Below are 20,825 nucleotides of genomic sequence, written 5' to 3' on the forward strand. Positions count from 1 at the left end.
CAATCGGAACGATCGTGACACTGCGAACAAAAATTGTGGGAGGACCAGTTGCCGTGGTCGCAGACTCGTGGATTCAGTTTACTCATCTAAAGAGCCTCGGCACCTTGGCGCCATACTCGAACAGAATGTTGATTGATTACCATGTGAAAAATCTAGTCAGGTAATGCAAATTTCATATCTGGACTCTATGACATAGCCAACGTGGTGACGTGTAGTGTAGTATTGACCGAGTCTCAGGACTCATTTTGATGATGGTGCTGCCACTGCCACTTTCACTACATTGGGGTGCTTTTCGTTGTTTGTAATCTGATGAGTTTTGCAACTCTTTGTCACAGATGTCCAGTTAGGGGCATGGGATCAGCAAGTTACATCTCTATGAGCCTGTATCTCTAAGGCACATCATATATAGCTGCGAGTCCTCTATGTATTTCTACGAGTCTCAATGTATTTTTATGTGTCTCTATATATAAGCCTTGATGTATCTTGATGGGTCTCAATGTGTCTCTATCAGTTTCTACGTATCAGAATCTGTTTAGAGACTGCAGGAGGAGGAATTCGATGAGGTATGAAGCTCTTTGTCACTTATGTTCAGTAGGGGCACGGAGTCAGCAATTCACAAAACAAAACAAACACTATACAAACAACGATAGAAGTACAAAGTAGGGAGATGTTGAGCAAGGTACTGTATGTAATGGCAAATAAATGTAGTATATGAGTAGAAATTGCATTTTCTACTTATATGTAGGACTCGTATCGACGTGACAGCTTCTTTGCCTTTCCTTGGTTCTTTATTCGATCATATAGTTCCACATCTCTCCCGTCGACACCACTCAACGATCCTCCGTACACTCCAACCCACAACTCCCCGTCAACATCACTCAATGTTCCTCCGCTCGCTCGCTGTGCTCTGCTGGCTTCGCTCGCTCTCCTCTGCTACTCCGGCGACTCTCCTCTCTGCTCTCTCTCTCCAGCTCGGCTGCTCTTTATTAACTCTGTCGTACCACTCCGCCGTAACTCTCCGTCGTCTCTCTCTCTCCACTAATGTCCGTTACTCCGCTGCTACCCTACACTGTACTCACTCTATCCACTGCTACTCTATACTGTACTCTCTCAAATCCACTGCTAATTTATACTGTACTCTCTATATCCACTGCTGCCCTATGCTATACTCACTCTATCCGCTGCTCCGTCTCTCCATCCGTTCGTCTCTCGTCCCAGGCACCAACTCTCCGTTTCACTCCACGCTCTCCACCTTTATCCCTGAACCAATTACCCTTAATTGATTGGGTCATCCCCCGCGACGCCACTCGCCCTCAGCACCCGTTGCCACGTGGCGTTGTTATTCCAGACACGCCGGCGCCAATTCCAGACGCGAATACCTCTCGTCCAATCACCGGCCTGCGTCCTCAATTACCCCCGGCCACCTGCAGCCCCCTTAACTATCACACCACCTTAATATGTACAATAACAACAGTTAGTCGATCAGCGCCCTGTGTCCTCGTTTGCCCTCACTGTCCGCAACGTGCACGCATACCGACCCAGCGCGTGACGCGTGTTTATCAAGCCCTACATATATATACTTTCTTTAAAAGTACATAATTTCCTGCCAATTTGTCAACACCAAATGCAAGCTTGGGGCAAGGCAGCAAAACAACAAGAGTCCCAGACCACACAAAGATAACAACAACAGTCACAGACCACACCAAGACAATACAACCGATGAACCGTGATGAGTTGCCTTCTTTATTATTATTCACATGAGGAGTTGGGACCCGGGGATACCCCAGAGAAACTCCACGCCTTGCACGAGGGGGCAACGCTCTATCCCATGGCTTACATATGGAACATATGGAGATATTTAAGACCAAAACAGTGGGACTTCTTTACAATTACGGCTATCGCCTGATGAAGCTGGCTGTAATCACCAGCGAAACGTCGTAATCGAATTGTAAATGTTGTGGGTTTACTCTCCAACACACCGGTGTGCTGAAAATGTAATTTATTGGCACGTTTTGTTTACGTGAAAAAACCTTACTAATTCGATCTTCCAGGTGGTGACGGATTTAACGACGAATTTTATTTAAGCAATTTAACCAAAAAAATATAATGGATAACATTGGTCGCGAAAGTCTACGTATTAAATAGATGGAGATTTGTCCACATTGTGGTGAGCAGCCTTCCCCTGGCAGCGCCAGGATTACGGCTCCTCCTCGATGCCCTGTGTTAGATCCATCTGTGCGTGATCCTCGCTGCTAATGCCTTCAGTGCCCGGCCAATCACCCACTCACTCACTCACCCACTAATTCTCTCACTCAACGATTTACACGGGTACTCACTCACTCACTCAAGCAACTACTCATTCACTCACTCACTCAACGACTCATTTACTGACCCACTCATTAATTCACCCACTCACCCACCCACCTACTCATTCACTCAATCACCCACCCTCTCAAACACTCACTCAAGCCTGCATCTCTCCACCCTAACCACTGCCCTCCCCTTATATCGCGTGCCGTGCTCAGAGAAGGTGCGTGTCCTAATCTACCTGGGCGCACGTTGACGGGAAGTGGGATACCAGGAGCTGGGCAGCACCAATTTGACTTCCTCCCCCTCCTCCTCTACCTTCCCCACCTTCTCCGCCTTGCCCCCCCCCCCCCCGCTGACCCCTGCCCGCCCCACACGCAGAATAACAGCAAGGGTCACACAATCTCGTACACTTCAAGTGGTTTTTATTTTCCTCTTAATTATATTCATCATCTTATTCAATGTGTATTTTTTATTCATTATCTTCTTCATTATAAGTTTGAGTTGTGGGCTGTCAGTTTGTTGGGTTGTTCTTTGGCATTGTGGGTTGGCAGTGTGCAGCGCAGTTATAATTTGTTGATTTCATTATAAAAAAAATTAATCTCATGCATTACCATTTGCTTATTCCGTATCAAGGTATTTATCAACACAATTTGTTTCACCCGCGCTACCCTATACTCTGTGTGCGCCCTATTGGCCTGCACTTGCGTTTCATTCTTCCGTAGCTCGGCCACCGCCGATGTTTTGCCACGCCAAGAAGTCTGCAAAAAATCATCATCGCCAACATCATCGAGGGAAGAAGTAAAGAGCTCAGCCCAGTCCCGTAAGAAGTTTCCAATATGCTTAGAATATTGTGGATTTCGTGCCAAACAAAACTCAGCAGAAAAACCGCAGACCACCACTGACTAATCCACCAAACTACCTACAAACGCACCCAGCCACCTACCTACTCACCCGTTTAACCACTACACTGCTGATTACAATAACTCACTGCTGTGTATTCAGCGGAGGAGGTTGCGGGTCAAAGTGCATTTCTAAAAGTAAAAAATCTACTCTATATTTACCCGGTCCACTGAGCGATCAGATATTTTTTTCAGAAGCAACGTGGCCATAAATAATAGATCATCGAAGTGGCTTTTCACGTGGAAATATATATATCAGTCAAATACTCTAAACGCATGTTTCTAAATGCGGAGTAAAAAACCAGAGACCCGGAGAAAAAAGGTAAAGCGACCACAGTGAGAGAGACACAAACTTCAAATATGCAGCAGGCGTCAGGGTCGGGATCGAACCCACGACATCCTTCATACCATGCGAGCAAGATAACATCTCGCCACTGCAGAGTTCCAAACTTACCGTGACAAACCCTCAATGCTCGCTGTGATGTCCCTGATTCCTCGATTGATTCAGTGTTTCTAAGGTCCAGTCTCCATTCCCGTTGTCTCCTAGACGTCCGTTTTTGACGTGGACGACCCCAAGGATGATGGCGGAGGTGGCTCCTCCCACCATCATCACGATCACTCCAGCGAGCTGTGGAAAAACCAGGCCGAGATCACAAACCATGAATTCACTTCTCCACTACCATACAAGCATGAGGGTCATGGTGGCCCATCTCTCATGGCGCACAGACAGCACGGATAGACAGAGAGGTACACGTGGACAGACAGAGGTGATGCACGCACACAAACAAGTACGCAGGTTGATGCACAGACACTGCAGTGATATTTCGATTTAAAGCTTTCGTGACTGCAGGGATTCATCTTCTTGGTTCTTTCGGTAAAGTCACGTAGAAGGGAAGTAATACAATAATAAAAATAAAACATAATAAAATAATTCTCACGACGTTTCGGCCACAACGCAAGCAGCCGTCCTCAGGTGAAAACCAGGTCTGTCGAGGCAACTGCGTCTGAATGAAACAGCACACGTGCTTGGAGCATATATATAAGCTGGGTTGGAAGGGATGGAAAGGGCGCCTTGACAAAAGAATTTGCATATCAAGAGGAATTTAGCATATTTATGGGAAATGCAGGTATGTGATTAGTACCACTTATGCCCGTGCATTATGCAGGATTAGCAGCATCAAAGGGAGGGGATAGGGGTAGCATTAATAAAGGGAAGGAGTGATATATCAGTTGGAGCGGGACGTCGATGATAGGAATGGAAGCGTTGACTTGAGGTTCACCGTACCCGAGAGTCGGAGATGCACTCCTCGTATTGTACAATGCCAGTAATGACATTCTCGTAGGTTGCTTTGCTGCGGCGACACGGCGAGTTGCTGGGGTAGCTGCCTCGGATGCAGCACACGGCCTCGGAGTTCAGCAGCGCCACGCAGAGCCACACCACGGAGGCCACGAACGTGAGCACGACGTAGCGCGCGAGACGCGTCCCCGCGGCGTGGTCCCGCTGAGCTCCGCACGCCTTCCAGACGGGGGTGGCGAGGAACACGACCATGATGACGACGGGGCCCAGGAGCGTGAGCCAGCCGAACGCCACGCCAAAGTTGCAGGGGCAGTCGGTGATGTGGTTGAAGAGCTCTTGGAGTCCGGTCATGAGCAGAGCGGCCAAGCCGTTACTTAGAGGAATGCTTTTTGCTACAGACTCCCAAAAGCTATTTCGGTGCGGGTGCACCCCGGGCTGGTGGTGCTGTTTTGCCGTGGTGATCATGGTGGTGATCGTGATGATGATGCTGCTACTTATTCTGCTAATGATGGTGATGGCGAGTCACCAAGAAGGATTATGATGGACCGCTTCCCGTTGGTGCGAGCTCTTTAATAGCGGCTCGTATCATTGGGGGGGGGGGGGGGGGGGGGAGCACCCCCCGTACGGTTATTTAGTTCCTCTTCTGAGGTTACGTGGAAAGGGTATAGAGAGAGGGAGGGAGGGGGGATTGCTTTGCAGGCTTATTACTTCAGAGTGTATGCTCACTGAGGGGAGTGTGGCGTTACATGTTACATGGGAAAATGTGTAAATATGTTCGATTTGTGGTGTAAATAAGAGGCCACAATAAGGCAAAATTTTACAACAAAAGGCGACATGATGAATGAAGCAAAGTGCCGATTAACTAAGCAATGTTTTTTTTCTTCTGATCTAAAAAAAGGAGGGAGGGAGTGGCGGAGGGAACAGGATCCTTGCCCCACATCATCTCACCTCTCTCATCTTCTTCCACGTTTCCTTCTCTCCTCCTCTTCGTTCCAAATCTTCTTTCTCGCTGTCCCTCCTCCCTGTGCCCAATTCCGATTCTGCTCCTTCGCCTTCTTTCCACCCCTCCACTGGAATCAACTTCCCCTGTACTTTGAGCAGCACTATCGATACTCAACACTTTCCATAGACTCAACACTGCCCATGGACTCAACACTATCCATAGACTCGACACTTTCTATGGACTCAACATTGTAAGCTTGCAAATATTTACTTAAATGTGTGCTCCCGCTTTGATCTTTAGAAACGACGGTGATGTCCGGGTTGCAATCCCGTTGCTCGCTAGGCGAGTGTAAAGTGGCTCGCTGCTTAGGATCATAAACCAGGTGCAGATCTTCGGTGGCCATTCAGTCGGTGAGGTCTTCGTATAGCCCCACATAGTATGGTGGCTGTTAAAGTCGCCAACGTAAGGGGCTGGGATTGGTGAATTTTGGAGAGCTGGCTTTGGCCATTTTGAAATAGGGAATTTGTGCACGTGGGTACTGTGCAGCTCCCCTATCTTGATACTGGTGGTGTAAATGGTTTCTCTTGCATGTGGTGGTAAGCCGTATTACTCTGTGATGGTGTTCTTCACGTAAATGGCCAAGCCATATTTCGGGTGGTAGCAGCTCGTTGTGAGCTTCTCTCCGTGGATGTACCACCACGCAGCAACGCTGCAGTTTAGGGTCCCATTTCATCAACAATCCTCGCCATTTTGCAAATGTCGCTCCTGGCTGTATATCCTTGGCTAATTCTGCCGCCTGTGCGGCAAGGGACTCCAGTGAGTCGTCCACTTTTTGTAAGCGGACCCATTCGGTCTGTATCAGTCCCAGATCATGATCTGCGAGCGGCTTGTTCTCGTTATCGAGTGTTGCATTTATCTGTGTCACTAGGCCCGGCGCTTCAGGAATGCCTGGTTTACATCGAGCTGCCCCATTTGTACAGGCACACACGTTTTTCCCTGTGCTGGTTTCTGTGTCTGGTCACAAAAAAAGCATTCGCTCTCCTGACGGTGTCACGATACAACCCTGTTTTTACTTTGCCAATGATTCCCAAGCTACCGCCGTTTGCTGCGACAAATTTGCTGTTCACCGACTCGAAGCGACAGCCAGCCGATGGCAACATTTCAAACACGAGCGTATATATGATGCTGACCGAGGCTCCCGTATCCACTAACACCCTAACATGATTTTCTCCTACCGCTCCTGCTAACACGGACATCATTGTGGCTGCTGCTACAACCCTTTTCGCTAACCATTTCCATTTAGTTTTAGATGTTGGCTAATTTTGTCCCGTGGTGTCGTACAGGATTTCCGCGATCAAGTGGGGTGCCAGTGATGATGGTGATGAGGGTTTTGATGATGAGGTATCTGCACGATCTGGCCGAGTGCCCGTGGTGTCGCTTCTGGCCTGATTATTTCTTGGAAATTCCTGCGGCGGTGGTCGGAGATAGCTTGCTTGTGCCGGGTCGACTTCACCCCGGCATCCTCTTGTGATGTGGCCTGGATTCCCGCAGTGGTAACAGTTGATCTCTGGCCACTCCCTTGTTCCTCCATGGTCCTGTCATGGTTGCTGCTCCTGTCGATTGTGCCTTGGGTTGGTGAACTCGCGAATGGCTGCCGCCATTTTCCCCAAGGTAGATTTAAGATCGCTGGCCACGTTGGGTCCAGCGGTAGCCGTTGCTGTTTACGGTTTCACTGTAGACTCCCAGGCTCCTCCGTTATCCGTCATCTCCGTCACATGCGCCACCATCAGGATAGATGCTTTTACCCCTTCATGTGCCTGGAGGCACCTCGTGAACCACAGCAAAGTCTGGTCGCTCTCTGGTACAATGGGCTGTACGATCCCACTTTTTTGGTTGACCCCCCCATATTTTCTCCACCACCAGCGCGTCTCTGTCCACCTCGTCCATTCTGGGAAATGCCATTTTAGTGAGTGCCAGGAGGGCACTACAGAAGGCCATCGGTTGCTGGTTCTCTTCCCTCCGCCAGTTTGAGAACTGTTGCCTGGGGCTGGATGACAGGGCAGCATATTTCCGCCATCTCTTCAAAGGCCTGTTGTAGTGTGGTGCGCTGAACCTCTGGGATGGTGCAGAAGGCCGTCAGCTCCCCATCATCGAGCAATGTGGGCAGTGCTCGGAGGGCCTCTTCTTCATTCCAACAACTGACCCTGATGGCTGCTTCAAAACGCTTCACGAAGGCTACCCAGTCGACTCCGGTGGCCGCAAACTCTTCGATTGGGCCAAGCCTTCGTACTCGCCCTGACAAGCTCTGGGTTGGTTCAGAGGTTGTCCGGGGCTGTGGCTCAGTTGGTGCGGCGTAGGTTTGCGGTACAACCGGTGACCCCTGCTGTACAGGCTGGTCGATCCTTACTCTCCAAGCGACGAAGAGGGGCGAATGCTCCAGGACTGCTCCAGCCCGTCGAGGAGCGGCGACAGTTCTGGCTCTAGACTGTTTGCCTGCCATGTTGCGAGGGGCGCCGGCTGTCCATGCTGCGCCTCGTTGACCCGGCCCAGTTCTCTCTCATCGACGATCTTCATTATGAGCCTATCAATCGACAAGGTGATGCGATCGACTTCCTCCATCAGCTGTCTCCACCCTTCCTTGGAGTTCTCCCAGCGTGACATTTCGGGTTCTCCTGTGAATGTGGTGTCCAGCGGGGTCCGGCTCCCGCTGGCATCCAGGTCTTGGGGACCCGGGGCGCTTAGCGACGGCACCCCCTCTTCTTGTTGAGCTCCTCTTCGGGTTTTTCATTACGACGTCAAGGATGACATCCCGCCGCTGCCACCAGTGTAAAGGAGTTCCTGTGAGGCGTCCATTTCAAAAAGGGTAAGTCTTTATTTCTGTTTAAATAGTCGGTACAGCTCTGTTGAATCCATCCCAGCTGCACCACGCCTTGGTCGTTTCTCTACAGTCTTGTCCCAGCCTTGTGCTCCGAACTTAGTTCGGGCTCCCTCTCATATACCCTCCTTATCAGACCGTGTCCCCACGTGGACAGACCACCCGCTCTTAATTAACTCAACGTGTGCGTTGCCCAATATTTCCCCTTACAGTTTCCCATGCCTATACGTCCACTGCATCTCAACGTGTGCCCCGACCATAACTCCGATATACTGTACAGTCCCCTACATCTGTCCACAGAGTGTAGGGAGTAGGCTTGTATGTATACAGAATATGGGGGAATATTTCTCTTTCATTTATTATTGGTAGGGTCAATCTTGTCATGTAAACATTAAATAAGAAGTTAGTCTATGGTAATTGTATGAACACACGTGCATTGCCACTGTAGTCATTGTCCAGTGGGTCCCATGACCTCTACAGACCAGGAGGTGAAGGACTTTTGATCGTGTTTTGTTTGTGCAGTGTAATACATTTTCGATGACGGCATAGTTTCAATAAGTGATTCGAGTGGTGAGTATTTACTTTGAGAAATCTCCACGTGTGATCCCCTAGTGATAGGAGTGTCTGTATATTGGTCTTTGCTTGTGGGAGTGGTGGTATAGCGGTTAGCGCGCTGCGCTACAAATCCGGAGACGGGAGTTTGAATCTTGCTCACGACTAATATCAGTGGTGAATATTGGATGCGGTCCTGGGTCTCACATAGGTCGACTAAGCATCAAATGAGTACCTGGTGCGGTGTGTAAACATCACCACGAGGGAGACAATGGCGGCCGGGCGTGGTGCTGGCCACCCACTCCCTCGTGTGCCGTGCTAACAGCGCTTTCCCCAGCAGTCTGTAAGCATCCTCTTAAGCAGCGGTCCCCAACCCCCGGGCCGCGGACCGCTATCGGTCCGCGGCCTGTTAGGAACTGGGCCGCACAGCAGCAGGAGGTGAGTGGTGAGTCCGCGCGTGGCCCGCCCCCATTGTTTTATTATTTACCACTTCCATCCGCGTCTCTTTCCCACACTGCGCATTTGTCTCAGTCACAGTTTTGGCAAGTCCACAAGCTGCTAACCCCTTGCCAACATGAGTAAAAAACAAACGTCGCTGGAGAGCTTCTTTGAAAAGGGGGAAAGACCCAATGATGACCCCCCCTCCCCGGTCTGTGAAAAAAATGTCTTCCACGAAACCGGTCCCGGGTGCAAAAATGTTGGGGACCGCTGCAGTCTTAAGGATCTTTTTCTGCACTCTTTGGTCCCGCCCCCCCCCCTCCCCCTCCCGATGCGTTGCACAGTTTTGGCCCCGCCCGATGCGTTGTACGTTGGCACTCCTTGCCGTCTTTGAGCCCCGCCCCCCCCTCCCTCCCGATACGTTCCATTCATTGGCTACCACATTCTGATTAGCTCCCCCCCCCCTCTCCTCCCCCTCAACTTGCTTGTTAAGGGATTACATCTTGAATCATTGCCTCACTTGATGCAGCTAATCCGGCTGTGACGGTCCCACCTGATGACGGAGACTTGTGTTGCCTCCGAAACGTCGTGATTTTTGTTTTATTTTTATTAATTTTGATGTTTACCTACGTGACTTTACCGAAAAAACCTAAGAATATCTTTTTCTGACTCTGCTTGTTAAGGCTGTGCTGCCATCTAGTGATGAAAAATTATCAATGCAAGTTTTTTTTTGCTGAGGATGCTGTTTGCTATGGAGACAGACGCGATATGAATGGATGTTGTAGATGCTGGTTGCTATGGCGCCTGTCTCCATAGCAACCAGCATCCATAGCATCCGTGTGGCGCCTGTCTCCATAGCAACCATCATCCAAACCAACCGTGTGGCGCCTGTCTCCATAGCAACCATCATCCACACGGTTGGTGTCGGTTGCTATGGAGACAGGCTGCTGTGGATGATGGTTGCTATGGATACAGGTGCCACACGGTTGATGTGGATGATGTTTGCTATGGATATAGGCGCCACACGGTTGGTGTGGATAAGAATTTAGGCTGTCAGGTGGAGGCTTAGTAACCAACGGAAGCGTGAGCTGATTTGTAGTTTGCGGAAAGGACCTGTGTGGTGGAGGTGGCATGATGTTACCTCCCTCGCCTGGTATGCAGAGGGTCAAGGATTCGATCCCGACCCTGACGATGCCTGTTGTATATTTGGAGTTTGGCGTATTCTTTCTTTCTCTCTACTGCCCGTGGTGGTCGCGTGGATTTTTTTCCGGGTCCTCCAGTTTTTCCATCCACAATTGTAATCAACATCGTGCGTTTAGAGTTTTTGGCTCTTTTAAATTCCGAAATTATTATAAGCCAGTTTGTGACAGTAACGTAGCTTCTGAAAAAAAGCTACTTAGCTCAGTGGGCCTAACCTGGTAAAATAAAATACAAAGTGCGTTTATTGTTTAAAACGCCCTCTGTGTCTATTTGTCCACGACCAGATGGACACAGAGGACATTGACACCGCGATGTGCACTGCGCCGCAGAGCAGCACAAGGCCGCTAAAAGGGGTCGCAATGTGCACGGACATCGCGATTTTTTTAATTTTATTTTACCAGGTCAGGCTCACGTTTAGCTCGTAGCTCTTTTTCAGAAGCGACCTGGCCACAAATGATAGCTCAAACAAGTGGCTAATATCATCATTGTGATCATCATCATGTGGGTATTACAGACGCATAGAGATGCATAGAGGCACATAGGACATGTATAGTCACAGCCAAATACTCTAAAAGTACGTTGATGATATTTTGACTTAAAACTTTCGTGACTGCAGGAATTCATATTCTTTGGTTCTTTTGGTAAAGTCACGTAGATAGAAAAATAAGAAGAAAAAATTAAGTAAAAAATAATACAAATAATAAAAAACTAAAAACTACTAATGTAGACTGTAATTTATATAGAATAAAAATGTAATATGTTTATATTCCAGCCACTGGATGCCACTACATTCGCCACCAGGAATAACGACGGTTCATTGAGTTGCGGGAGTGGAGAATCATTGCAGTCCTATACATTACACTACCGTTGTATAAACACACTCCATTTCACCATTGCTAATTTTAGCAACCCTACACTATGAACACACTCCTCTGGCAGTGCGAATACATTGATGTTTTATCACTCCCTAGAAGGTTGTGAGGATGTACACTCACGCACATTCTAATCAAGAAGAACACACTCCTAACCACGACCCACCAATCAGTTCCCGATGTAGCACTGCATTTATCATTGATGATAGTGTGCATTTGTAATGTGTTGTGTCAGCTCTCTAGGTTGTTTACATTCATCTCTCAAGACGCACGACTCAGATCCACAATCTTCACTGAATCACCAATTTTACCGATGACCATCAGCCAGGAATAGAGCCTGAGCGAAGGTTTAGCAAACAGAGCGTAACAGTGCCATGGAGTCGGCGCTGTAAAACGACCGAAGCCCCGCATCCCAGTCCAGATGAACCCCGACTTTCCGTGGAGGCTCCGGCACCGACAGTGATGTCTCTACCCCGCCATGCCACACTCAGCAGATAGTGTCAAGTTTCCTTAGACTCCAGGAGATGTCACTCCCTCCCAGGATACACTCAGTGCCACCCCATTTCCGTGGGGTGGTCCCATACGCGACTCCGATCCAACACCGCGGAGCGCTCCCCACGTCCAAAGATTTCTCCAAGACGAAGGTACTCTGCAAACCCACTGGCTATCATCAACGATTTGTTCATGAAGCCATCCAGATATATAAACACAGACACAACTTCAACCGAGAAGATGGGTACAAATTGAGCAATAATTGGAAGGAGGTGATTAACCAGGCTGGATGTCCTACTCGCACAGTCACCGATGCTGCGGCATACTCAGCTAGTACATTGACATGCTAATCTTTCACAATACAATGGCCACTTCCACAGCCTCGGGGAGACCATCTCTAGCCCTGCCCTCTTACCCTGAGGCTGCACCCATCTCAAGCCTATATAAGACCTTGTTTCAGTAGCTTTCTCTCTCTCACCTAAATAAGATTGCTTGTGTTGTGATTGAAACATCGTGATCTATTAATTTTCAATCTATGTGACTTTACCAAAAATAACCAATGAGTATAGTAATCCTGCTCTCAACTCGCTTATTGTGGGTTGTGACTTTACACTTACTTACGACAGTCGAATCCTTTATACGCTTTGGTATAAACAAGTCGACTGCGAGGGAAAGTGTCGCGGCGAGCGCTCCCCACAGTGCTGAATGATAGCAGCTGTGCGGCGTTGTTATCAAGCGCCTGCATCTTCCGAGGAGTCATCCTCCTGAATTCCTCACCATCACCACCACCTACATCGTCGTCAAAGCATCATCATTATCAAAGGTAATAAAAAATAATGTTCTTTTTACTGTATTCGTTCTTTATTGTAGTCTACGTTATTAAACATTTACCATTTCCCCCCATGTTCACTCGTACCAGGAACCTAACCCCGTTTTAAAAATTGGAATAAGGTTTCTGCATCTTCTTGGTTCTTTCGGTAAAGTCACGTAGAAGGGAAGTAATAAAATAATAAAAATAAAACATAATAAAATAATTCGCGTCTTAGAGTCGCGACTCGAAGACGCTGTCGCCTCGACAGACCTGGTTTCACCTGAGGACGGCTGCTTGCGTTGTGGCCGAAACGTCGTGAGAATTATTTTATTATGTTTTATTTTTATTATTTTATTACTTCCCTTCTACGTGACTTTACCGAAAGAACCAAGAAGATGAATCCCTGCAGTCACGAAAGCTTTAAATCGAAGGTTTCTGCATTTGCGAATTCTGCATTGCGAGCGTTTTCAAGAACGTAACCCTCGAGGGTTTACTGTACACATTGGGTATTGTCTTATGATTTATGTTATAGTATAATGGAATATATAATTCAATAATACATCTAAAAACCACAATAATTATAACACGTATAACAATGTTTTATGAAAGATTAATTCGTATATAACGAGCGTGCTTCATTACACGAGTACACGCGTACAAATGTGTACAGATAACAGCGATGCTCGTGTCCTGTGCAGTGCGTGCAGCACAACAGCGTGTACGTGTACGTATGGAATGAGGTCTATTAATTCCTGTCCGTTTTGTTTGATTTTGCACACAAACACGAATAGATACTGCTATGTGTACACAACTACTGATGAATACTAATATTAGTACTTAACGAATATTAATAATAGCACCATGGATTTGTGCCCTGTACTCATGAACATTGATGACGATGATACTAGTAGCATCATATTTATGATGCTCTTGCAGCAGCATCTCCATATGAACACTGGCATGTCTACAATAGTCAGGATAGCCTCAGAGTAACATCCACCCACAGCCCTTTTGTCAATCTACTGCCGGATTAAGGCCTTCCCACGCTGTGCAGGTCATGGGGGTTATTTGACAATATGTTACCACTCTTGTGAGTGTACATTGGTGAAGGTGGGGATTATAAGCATAGAAGCGCATAAGTACAGTCAACTAATGGTTCATACTGGACTGCCCTCTGTTGCCCACCCCGTAGCTCCGCAGCCTATAGCACCTACTATGCATGGTGGTCACCCATCCCAGCACTAGGTAGGCTCAAACCAGCTTAGCCAGGAATCAACCCCATGATGTTCAGTCATGCATTGTGCTTACTGCTCCCCAATGTGGATATAGTGCTTATGCTGGAACATGTATATTAGTATATGGGTGTATAAATACAATTAGTATGGCCATGCATACTCTTGTCATTGCTTGTATAGTCATAGAGCTCTTAACTCACAATGTATGCTTGAATGTGGCTCTCTGAGCTTTTGGCATCATGTTTAAAATTATGGTCCAGCTTCCAGAAACAAATAGCACGATTAAAGTTGTAATAGATAATGAATGCATGTCTTGAAGTCTGCAAGGTTAGAATCAGTCCTGGTTCTGCAGGCTGCCGTGGTGATAATGATGATTATGATACGATTACATTCCATTTCCATCCTGCACGTCTTTTTATTTCAGTAGTGTATTCCCAGTTCTCTTTAAGCGCACATCTTGTCCTCTGCGAGAGTTGTACCCCTACGGTATTACTTAATCATGTTCTTAAAACCTGCAGCACGTGACTTGTTTGGCTCGCATTCATCAGTGGCGACATTAACGCAGCGACTCTGCAAGGTGCTTGATCAACAGCTCAGATAGTCGCCATTCCGCTCTTAAGAAACATTTTTCTCGCTGCTCGTTTGCGCCTCTTGATGACCGATGCCCTCATTGGTCTCTCCGAGTTTTCGTCTGAATCCACCTCAGGTCTCCCCGCCCAAGATGGCAAGAGGCAGTACACTCTCACCCGGCTTAAATGCACGACACAGACTTTCCTCGTGATGCTGATGTGTTTGAAGCAGAGAGACCTACACTCAAAAGCCAAGCTCCTCCTGCACACGCAGCACAGGACACACACAGAGTCTAGTGAGGGTCCATGTCACTCTACACACAGCATCGGATACAGAGAAAGTGGATGCATCAGGAGTCAGGGTCCCTCTATTCTCTGCCTCGTACAGACAGCTCGCTCAGCTGGCTCCACTGCAATTAAACTGATATGATTGAACATGGGAGTTCTCAGTAACTGTCCTTTTCTATGTAAAAAACACTGTGAGTAAGAATAAGTGTGGAGTCATTTATTAATGGGTGCTGTTAATTTTCTCGGAAAGGATTTGATTTGGCTAATGTTATTGTACGCACCGTGTTCATGCTACGAATTAGATCTGGATGATTGACAGCAACGTGGTGGGCGAGATGTTAACTATTTCGCCTGGTATACAAGCTCATAGGTTCGATCCTGATCCCGATCCCGACCCTGACTCCTGTATATTTGGAGTATGCGTGTTTATTTCCCCATGGTGGTCGCGTGGATTTTTCTCCGAGGCCTCCGGTTTTTTCCTCCCCACTGAAAATCGACATGCATTTAGATTATTTGGCTGCTATAATGTACATATGTACATTATGTTGAACTTCTTTCACATTTTCTTGGTTCTTTCGGTAAAGTCACGTAGAAGGGAAATAATAAAATAATAATAAAACATAATAAAATACAATTCTCACGACGTTTCGGCCACAACGCAAGCAGCCGTCGTGAGAATTATATTTTATTATGTTTTATTTTTATTATTTTATTATTTCCCTTCTACGTGACTTTACCAAAAGAACCAAGAAGATGAATCCCTGCAGTCACGAAAGCTTTAAATCCAAATTCTTTCACATTTCCACGTGATTATACGCCATTTGGTTGAGCTATCAATAATGGCCATGGTGCTTCTGAAAAAGAGCTATTAAGCTCAGTGGGCTTTATCTGGTAAAATAAAAAGAATTTTGTTTAATATTTTAGTTAAAAATGGAGGTCGGTCACCTGCAGAAAGGAGAGCGAGTCCTGCACGGTCGAGGGCGGCGGACAGCTGGTTGATCTCCCGCTCCTGGCCGCGTGCTCTGCTCTCGTAGCAAGCGATGTCCACCTGGATGCGGGACATCACGGAGCGGCCCTCCTCGTCCAAGTGCTCCAGCGCCTCCCTCTTCTCCTCCCCCAGCTGCTCCCTCCTGCGCTCAAACTCTCGGCTGATCCGCGCCTTGATCCCACGCAGAGGCTTCTATGCAGACAGTGCCGAGTTGTTGAATCAATAATAAGATAACAATGCGATGTGGCATCATACCGGTAATGATTATTACCATACCTTGCTTATGTACTTGGAGGTGGGAGATGTGTTCATTGGGCGCTTAGGAACATATAACACAGGGAAAATGCGAATGTGTTATAAGAGAAAATATCATACAGTTATATAGCTCAGTGGGCTTTAAATAAAATACTGCAATTTAGTTTAAAAAAGTTCTTAGCTCATCCAGGAGGCGAGTGGCTTTGATGTGTGCTGTCTAACGGGACATTGAGTTCAGGCTAATAATGAGGGATCTTTGTCTGCATCTTTATATTTGTCTGTTCCACATTAGGTCTACCTGGAATTCCCTGTGAGAAGGGTGAGCAAGGACTTGCAGGTGCGTCCACACAAACTCGACAGCATTCTCTGAAAACATCTTGACTTGCGGCTTGCTCTGTAATTCCTCAACGATTGTCAGATTGAAATTTGCATGAACGACGGATTGTTATGAATCAAAACATTATTACAACTGCAAGTTTTACGATGATTATGATTATTAGTTTAAAACTAATAGACTTTACCCTTTCCAGCTAAAATACATAAGGTGTTAAGATGTTCAGACACCTATTTTTGCAAGGCGTCATCAAGTCTGCATTCACCACACATCATGCTTGTGGTAAAACATGCAAACAAACGTTTTTATAATGTATGCATTGTCTTTGAAACTGATTGGCCTACACCCGAGACAGCCTCCTTTATTGCCTTGTCTCACCACCTGTGTTAGACCAGAGAATAACGACAGAAGGCGAACACGGCAAGGACAATGGAAATATCACAGCATTAATAGCTCGGGTCGAGCAGTTATAGCTATAGAACCTTTTTTGTATCTATGTCATGAATTTGTTTTATTAAATCATGTTTGTTTGCATGCTTTACCACAAGCATGATGTGTGGTTAATGCAGACTTGCTTGCAACAATGGGTTCGTGTCTGAATATCTCACCACCTATTGTATTATTTCTGGGAAGGGTAAAGCTTATATATATTTTTCAAAATGTTTATACCGGTCCATAAATGGTACAATAGATTGTTACTAAACTAGTGTACCCAGGAAAGGCTCACAGAGTTTCAAGAACTTTTTTTCCAGTAGGGTCCTTCCAAGCGTTCGCAATAGCGAGCGATGTCGCTGCAACTCAACCAAAGATGGTGGTCACCGCATCGCGCGCTTCAGATGCGCTTCTGCGGCCGTCTGGAACGCTCTTCCGAATTTAGGATTTTTCATCTTAATTGAAAACGAATTTCTGTAGAACTGTTTTTTGCGTGGTTTATAGCGGTTGGCTACGTATGGTGCAAAATAAGTTCAATATACATGCTGCTGCTGTAATCTCAATCTCTTGGGGAGTGATGGCACAGCACTTAGCACACTGCGCTACGAACCCGGCATAGACCCGGGTTAGATTACCGCTCACGGCCAACACCACTAACATCATAGACAATAATTTGAACCGGTCCTAGGCCTCCCCTCGGTCGACTCAGCCTGAAATGAGTGCACAGTGCGGTGTCTAAACATCACCAGACAGAGGAGGTCGGTGAGGTGCTGACCACCCACCCCCTCGTGTGCCGTGCAGGCCTTCATCGGTGCTGCTGGCTAACAGCACTTGGCTCAGCAGGCTCTTCAGGCTATACAGGCTGTCGTTGATCTCAACTGAGTGACTTGCAGGAATTTTTGTTTAGGAATTGAGATGTTTTGGCCAATCCCTGGTCAACTGTGGAGATGAGTCCAGCACGAGGCATGCCTGAGAAAGGATGGGCGATAAAATTGAACTGCAATTTAATATCTGAACGTGCAGATATTCGCCAATCAGAAAAAGGGGGGGGGGGGGGGGGCTATTCGCACGACGCTATACTAACCAATGGGATTACTCGATCCGTGGATCTATTGCCAACGAATTGACGCAGTGATTAACCATCGATGAATCGACACCCTAACATAGCTCTGAGATCGACTGTGAGAAGAATCGATACAATAGACACCTCTAGTCACGATCCACAAGACCATATATGGTCAAAGACACGCCCCACTGGCAACACCACACCTACTTTCTTTCATATGTAAGGACAGTGCGGAGAGAGAGACAGGCCGTATTTGGAGACAGTGAGTGGAGAGGAGACAGTGCGTGGAGAGGAGACAGTGCGTGGGGGGGGGGAGAGACAGTGCAGGTGCAGCGGCAGTGCGTGGCCAAGTGTTCACGAGGGATAATTACAGGAGGGACAACTCCAAAAAGGAGGTGTGGCCGTGGGTGGATCGACGCCACGCCGGGGAGAAATAAAAGGCGGCGGCCAGGGAGCTCGGGGCTGCCGTGGGATCGGGGTCGACTGTCTCCACGTCTTCGCTCTCTTCGGGCCGTCACTGTCTTCACGTCATCGCTACTTGTGTGTTATCCTAGCCCAGATGTATGTATATTATACTAGCCAAATATCTGTATATTATACTAGCCAAGTATCTGTAGGACACGAGATCGAGTTATCTGCACGATGCGCCTTATTATATAAATAACGGAGACTACAGAAGTTGTCCGAGAGTCATTACACATACATGGCATAATGATTAGTCATTTTGTGGGGTGTCCGATTTTATTGACTTATAATGAAAACACTCAGAGGCACACACAACCCCACTCATATGTTATTTTTGTCGGGTCCTTAGTTTATCTTATGTAGGTTTACATCGTTGTGCCTAAATGCAATGTGCTTTACCATGTAAAATTGTACTCAAGATGACAGTGGTTGAGATAATAAAGAGTGGGGTTATTATTAAAAGTGGTTAAGTAATTATGGCGACAGAATAACAGGTGGGAGTGGCTAAGAACGGTTTTGGGGTAGAGGTTGTGATATGAATTAGGTCAGTGATAGATTAACAATTAATTGTAATTTACATGATTACATCAACCCCCCTCTGACCTTCGCACCTGATATGGTCACAGTGATGACCTCACTTTCTTCTATTTAAGACCGGAAACGGGAGGACTTCCTCACAATTCCTGCACAATTTGCCCGATGAAGCTGGTTGTAATTACCAGCAAAACGTCGTAATCAAATTGGAAATATTACGGGGTTACTTTCCATCACACTAGTGTGCTGAAGTAGCAATTAATTGGCATTTTTCGTTTACGTGACAAAGCTTAGTGATAGGCTGTGTCGGATGGTGGTGAGTTAACGACACATATTTACGCGATTTAACCCACAATAACTTTTATTATGAATAACATTGGTCGCGAAATCCTACGTGTTACATTCTATTATTAGTGATAGGGGTTGGGGTGGTGATAAGGGTAGTAATAGGGGTGACGAGGGAGGAACAGAGAGGAACAGTACATATTTGAGAGCAAAGAGGATGCGATGGGACAGAGTAGTAAGAGATGAGAGAAGCAATATAGGGTGGTGAGGCGAGACCATGGAGGGATTATAGACTAAGAGTGAGCAATATAAACAGAAATCGATAGTAGACAGGGAGCCAGTGGAGTTTGGGAAGTAGAACATCCATACTTTATCTAACAATCCCACACTGGAAGCCCCAACACCACCCTTAACCTGACCCTCTATATCCTTTTTCACATTGGCAGCACTCAAATTTTGAATCCCCCCCACAAACCACTCACCCCTCCACCCCTCCACGCAGGCTGCTCGGGAGCCTCACCTTCGCCGCTTGCGTTCTCCGTCAAACTCTCCTCCACCTCGGATGCTTCCATCGGCGTCACCATCACCGTGCCGCCGGGGGGCGTCGTCCCCTTCGACACCGTCCTGGTCAACGGCCAGGGCATCTACGACACCCACTACAACAACGTCACGAGCCCCGTAGCTGGACTTTACTTTTTATCCTTCCACCTCACCCTGGGAAGACGAAGAGAAGCAGGAGTGAGAGGAGCGTATGTGAATGTGCAGTTGGCGACGAGAAAGGCGGGCTTTGACAGTGAGAAGGGGAAGATCATGGCGACTTTCGGCGGCAAGACTGACCAGGAGATTTCTGGCAGCGCCGTGGTTGCGCTTGCCGCCGGAGACTCCGTGTGGCTGCGCGCGCAACCAGCGAACGCAGCCGATCTGGTCATTGTGCCCAGGGAGGGGGGGGACAGCATCTTCTCCGGGTTTCTGCTCAGCTACTGAGTGGGGGAGTGGCAGGAGTGGTGGGTGGGGAGTGCAGGTGAGCGAAACCATGGAATGGGAGGGGCGAAAGGAGGGGAGTGGACAGGAGAGGAAGAGAGGGGATGGGACAGGAGGGGAGGGGAGAGGAGGGGGAGAATGAGGGGAGTTGAGGATAGAGGAAAAGAGGGGATGAGTGCAGAGGGCAGTGGAGAAGAGAGGGGGGGGGGTGGGAAGGGGAGAGGTATTGCACTTTCCACACCATGGCCACATTTATTTGACCTACCTTGACGCCGTTCTTTAGTCTGTGATCGAGGCGTGTCATCTTGATATAATTCACGTTGATGTCTGTGTGCGCAATGACTGGGCCTCAGGCGAGAGTTGAAACTGGCAAATAATTAATTTAAGTGATCAATGCACAGCAAATGCTTGTGGAATAAAACTTTCTGCTGCAAAAAAATCAGTGTGGCGTGAATGGCTTACTCGGTACATCTAACCCTACAAACAACGATCTCTGTTCACTCAAAGTATAAACTTTTATTTTATCAGGTAAGGCCGACTGTGCTATATAGATATTTTTGAGACGCGACCTGGCCACATATGATATCGCAATTAAGTGGCTTATCACCTGGGAAATTAAAGCGGTTAAATACTTTAAACGCGCGTCGATTGAATGTCTCTCATAGAGAGAGACATGCAAACTCCAAATATACAGGCATCAGGGT

General features: G+C 47.3%; 1 protein-coding gene and 1 long non-coding RNA gene across 3 annotated transcripts in view; one reads left to right on the forward strand and one right to left on the reverse strand.

Moving 5' to 3' along the window:
• The window catches only part of LOC133360786 (charged multivesicular body protein 1B1), a 406,386-nt gene that overhangs the window by 326,297 nt on the left and 59,264 nt on the right, over positions 1 to 20,825 (reverse strand). The window lies entirely within an intron of this gene.
• Positions 11,628 to 20,104, forward strand: LOC133360807 (uncharacterized). Its single transcript, XR_009757306.1, has 3 exons — positions 11,628 to 12,030; positions 16,317 to 16,361; positions 19,643 to 20,104. It is a non-coding gene; the product is annotated as an uncharacterized LOC133360807 (long non-coding RNA).

This window comes from Lethenteron reissneri, chromosome 69, assembly GCF_015708825.2.
Source record: "Lethenteron reissneri isolate LAM-NWPU_2019-01 chromosome 69, ASM1570882v1, whole genome shotgun sequence".
In the NCBI taxonomy this organism is placed as follows: Eukaryota; Metazoa; Chordata; class Hyperoartia; order Petromyzontiformes; family Petromyzontidae; genus Lethenteron; species Lethenteron reissneri.